We start from the raw sequence: 5,674 nt of genomic DNA on the forward strand, positions 1-5,674 counted from the left end.
GTCTGTAAATTGAATTTATAGTTTATTTTGTCTTTCCTCCCATCAAATTATATGAATAAGAAATACTGCGGTCTCATAACTTAATTTTATTTCCAAGAGAAAGAACATGCAAGTCTGTAAAATAATAGTCAATAGTGACATTGTTAAAATATATTTATTGAGCATCTACTGTATGCAGGACACTGCAGGAGTGATAGAAATATATTTAGTCTAATGTCCTTGCTTTCAAGAAGAGAACACTTTAAAAAGAGAGAAGGATACACTTTAGATAGAAAGCCATGTTTAGACAAAACAAAGACCATGTTTTTTCTTTTTTTTTTTCCCCACGTTTTCTGATCTGTATATCAAAAGTAACTTTGGTAGAATTCAGGGCCTCTGGATTTAAACATTTTCACAGTAACAAGGTTAAAAAGAAGTTACACGTCTCAAAAGCTCAGGGTTTGAGTGGTAATGGGATGGTGTGCCCAATGCAGACAAGTAGGCAGAGGCCAGATCATAGAGGGTCTCTATCTCTTAAGCAATGGATAGTTATTGAAGGGTTTCAAAGCCGGGAGCAATTTTCCAGGCAGAGGCAATAAGACTCCAAATTTAGGAACAGTAGTCCAACAAGAGAGGAAGGTCTGAGAAATGCTAAGGAAGCATAATTGTCAAGGCTTGGTCACTGGCTGAAGGTGACTGGTGACAACAGGTTGGCAGGTTTCTGGCTTGGGTGATGAGGTGGATACAATTGTCATCCCTGAAAAAGAGAAACCAAGAGGAGAAGCACACATGGAAGAGATGACTACCTTTTGGATATGTTGGGTTTGAAGTGATGTGGGAGAGGTTAAGACAAAATGTCCACTGGGCAGTCTGGTCCTTTGGAACTTCAGGGGAGAAATCTTTGTTAGGATTTGAGGCTTCAGATTCATTAAATAAATGAGACATATTAGCATATATGTTGTCATTAAAATCATAGGAGTGGATGAAATTGCGCAGGGTACTCAATAAATGTTTATGGGTCTAATGAATAAATGAATCAGAGGGGGAGATGAAAAGAGAGAGAATTAAGAAGGGGAATGATGAGTTGCAAGGTAACAGGGGAAGGGGCCAGGATAAGCTGTACTGATTCCATAAATTTCCCTAGAATTATCTTCGGTCATAGGAACATAGAGTTATGTAACTAAGACAAATACTAACAGAAGTAATGTGTATACAGTAAATTCAGTTTTCATTGAGAAATGCAAAATTGATTAACTGGAGATAGCTAAACTAGCTATTTCAGAACGGCTACATTTTAGCAGATTGTGAATCCACATTGCTATGCAGCTCATGAATCCACATTATTAATGAAAGGTAAGTGTTGCCCCGTCAATTTGTTCTCCGAGAAAAGAAAAAAACGTAACATGAAGATTGAGAGGCATTGTTAAATGGGAGTAGACAGCACAAACTCTAGAGAAGTGTCTCTCAACCTTGTTTTTATTATTGCCCCCCCAACAAGGAGACTTTTTAGACCTCTTTTTCCTAACCCCCCCCCCCCCCCATGAAATGTTGCTACCGTTGACTTACCATATGTTTGTTTATGTACTGTGGCCCTTTGGAAGATCACAGACCGTGGTAATGTCTAAGATTGTCTCACCTCTCCACCCCCAAGAACTAATTTTTGCCTCTGTTGAGAACACAGGCGCTGGAGAGCCACACTACCTAGCCCCAAATCCTGGGTATACTGCTTATTTGTTGTGTGATGCTGTGCAAACTATTTAACCTCTGTACCTGAGTTTTCTCCCTGTAAGATGGAGATAACTATAGAACCTGGCCTCATAGGAATGCTGTGAGGACGCAATCATACACGTGAAGGACCTAACAAGCCTAGCATGGAAACATTGGTTATTAGGCCTTTCCTACTTTATTTGCATCTTTCTCTCTTTCTTCATTCTTCTTGGTCTATTTTCATTTTACCTTGCTATATTGGTTTTTGTGAATGGTCACTTTGTGTTTAAAAGTTGTGCTGCTTATAATTCAGAGAATACTTTATCATTAATAACATCCATGATAGTTTTTCCTTTCTTTGGGATATAAGAATGACTTGAATTGATACCGTTTCATTGAACAGTGTTTAATAAAGCCATACTTTAAAAGGAAAAAAAGTAGTAATTCTTTTCTCAAAAACTAAGTACCAGTGTTCAGAGACACTGATTTTATTTCCATGCCTCATATTGTTTTTCTGTTCTAGCCCAATGCTTAGACACTGATTACTTACAACTCTATTTTTTTTTTAAGATTTTATTTATTCATTTGACAGAGAGAGAGAGTGCGAGAGAGCACAAGCAGGGCGAGCAGCAGAGGGAGAGGGAGAAGCAGGCTCCCCGCTGAGCAGGGAGCCCGACGTGGGCTCCATCCCAGGACTCTGAGATCATGACCTGAGCCGAAAGCAGACGCTCAACTGACTGAGTCACCCAGGTGCCCCTGATTATTTACAACTCTTATAGAAGTGTTTAGTGTTACGTAGCCATTGTTTATTACATATGTAGAAGTTGGTCATGGATGAAGTGAATACATGCCTTTAGAGGTCACCTGTATTCAGGATCACGTAGCATGCCCTGGACATTTCACAACACGGTAGAGGCTCAGCCCCACACAGTTGTGAAGGTGGACACTGAGCTGTCACTTTTTTCATGATCCCCACATCTCTGAGTCATATCTCCAGATACGTGATGTCTCCAGTTTATCTTAGATTGTCAAACCCTTTGTGTACAGCCTAGGACTGCTGTCAGCGTTCACTTGCACTTTCGATAGTGAAGAAGCAGGGGCACACTTTGCTGAGCATAAATCAGAACCAGAAGCATTGATGGAATTCAATCCATTCAAAACATTTCTTGAGCACTTATTATGTATAGGTGGAATACAGAGGTGAAGAAGCTCACATCCCTGAAACCGTGCGGCACACAAAGGAGAAAGTTCTGTGTAAAAATAACCATAATACAAGGTTGAAAGGGATCGATGAGACCACACAGATATTATCAGAGTGCTTTGGAGCATAGAGGAAGGAAACAACATATTTGGCTGAAAAAACTGGGGAAGGCATTTGGAGGAGGTAGCATTTGAGAAAGGCCATATAGGATTTTGAAGACATTCATTGAAGGGTAGGGAGGAACATTTTAGCATACGGTGAAATATATTCACTTGGTTTGCAAAGCCCTTGCTAGGGACATAGTCTGGCTTCTACCTTGTCTCTGGAGCCTCATCTGAAGGCACTCCTATCTTCTTTCTGGTCTAGTCAGACATGCTGGCCGGTCTCCGTTCCAAATACCCTCTCTCCTGCCCTATGATCTCTACATAAGCCATTCCTTCTGCCTGGAACACCATTTTCACCATCTGTTCACCTAGCTGACTCCTAAGTATCCTTCTGACGCCAGCTCAAGTGGCACTTTCTCAGGGAAGCCTTCCCTGACCTCCCTGAGATCCCTTATATCCTCCAGCAGAGGCTCATTCATCGAATGGCCTGATGAACATCTCTCAGTCCCAGCAGATCATAAGCTCCATGAAGGCACCAACTGTGTGTCTGTTTTATATCTTTTATTACCTGCATTTAACATGGTGTCCAATACCTATCAGGTGCTTAAAGTTGTTAAATGAATAAATAAATTAATATGAACCAAGGAAAACAGAAGAAAAAGCACGTGGTGTTTGGAAACTCGTGAAAAATCTGGTTTGACTGAAGAAGTAATCCTCAGAGTTATTTTTTTTTAAAGATTTTATTTTTTTTAAGTGATCTCTCCACCCAACATGGGGCTCGAATTTACAACCCTGACATCAAGAGTCTCATGTTCTACTGACTGAGCCAGCCGGGCACCCCAGTAATCCTCAAAATTATGCTGTGAGACCACAAGGATGAGCAAGTTGTCCAGAAGTTTTTTGGTTTTGTTTGTTTGTTTGTTGGGGGGTAAAATTAAATAATGGCTGTATTTTCTCAATGCACAAAAAACAATATATTTGTGAATAGATTTCTTTACTAAAAATTTTCTCTGATACATATTTCTTAAACATTTGAGGCCAGTTAGGGCGTTTGTATTTTCCTGCTAGTAAGCAGTAGTGAAGGACAAAATAAATGAAATGTGCAGCGAATAATATTAGAAAAGTTAAGGGATGCCTGGGTGGCTCAGTCAGTTAAGTGTCTGCCTTCAGCTCAGGTCATGATCCCAGGGTCCTGGGATAGAACCCCGCATCGGGGCCCCCACTCCGCAGGAAACCTGCTTCTCCCCCTCCCTTTGCCCCTCCCCCCTGCTTATCCTCTCTCTCTCTCTCTCTCTGACAAATAAATAAATAAAATCTTTTTTAAAAAAATAAGAGAAAAGTTAATAATGATTAATTTGACAGCATAATCATTATGGATATATGTTCATGGATATTGTATTATGCGTACATGTTAAAGTTATATTTTTCATGAGTTAACTTGTTCCTAACTGATACGATACCCTTTCTACTGCAAAGACATGGAAAGGGTTGGCCAGAATGGAACATTCCTAGGAAAAATGTAAGTTCATTAAATCACCCAGATAACTTGAAATATTATAATTTTGCAACTGTGTAGACAAAATATCTGGGTGATTAGATGTGTTTTTTTTCATTTTCTACCCAAATGTTTTAGAGTTATATACTCCTTCAATAGCCTAATTTCACTATGGTAACTTTACCTTACGTGCATACAGTTTGCTTTTGCTATATATTAATTATCTGAAATTAATTTCGGATTTACAGATCACAATTACAATACCACTTTCTATTTGTTCAGAGAACTTCACTCTGTTTTTGTATTGTTAAAGGAGTTTCGGGGCACCTGGGTGGCTGAGTCAGTTAAGCATCTGACTCTTGGTCTCAGCTCAGGTCTCGATCTCAGTGTTGTGAGTTCTGGCCCCTCACTGGGCTCCACACTGGGGGTGGAGCCTACTTAAAAAAAAAAAAAAGAAAAAAAAGAGAGAGAGTTTCCCAGTTTTCCTATTTTCTTATTCAAGAGCTTCTGTTAAGGCTATACTGTAATTCAAAACTCCAGTTTGTTCTAAAAAATCTTTTTGCCCACTTTATTTTCCTAAAGTATTCATTTTATTCTTTTCTCTTCCTCTCTTCTATTTAATCATTAAATTATCTTATTTTATTTGGCTTTATACTAAAATAACCCAATATATTACACTGACCTCACCAAAGCTAGACATATGTACAGCATTTACTTAATTGAACCTTCCTGGCTTGTCTTGTTCTATATTTAAGCCTCCATTATGCAATGCTATTTACTTGATTTATTGGGTTTGGCTTGCATGTTTTATAAATTGTGACTGTTGGGAAAATTTTAAAGAGATTGACTTGGCCTGATTGGGGAGTTTTATATTGAGGACTCATTGCCATGAAGTTACATTTCTTAAAAAAAAAAAAAAAAATCCATTATAATAAGGATCTTGATCTAGGAGTAAATAATACTGGCTTTCAGAAGCTAAGACAAAGGGTTTCTTCCAGGTTTAGCTTTTTCCCCAGTGTTTGAATTTGGTTCAAGTCTCCGCTTTAAACTAAGTCTATGTGATACCAAACACCAGGGTGAGGGGTTGGAAATGCAGTCACTGAGATGTTTCAGATCTGAGTAGAGGGCATTATGTGGGCCCTAAATTTAAATGGCTTTCTATGTTGCCCTCTTTCCATCTAGAAATTT

This window comes from Phoca vitulina, unplaced genomic scaffold (assembly GCF_004348235.1).
Source record: "Phoca vitulina isolate PV1807 unplaced genomic scaffold, GSC_HSeal_1.0 scaffold25, whole genome shotgun sequence".
NCBI lineage: Eukaryota > Metazoa > Chordata > Mammalia > Carnivora > Phocidae > Phoca > Phoca vitulina.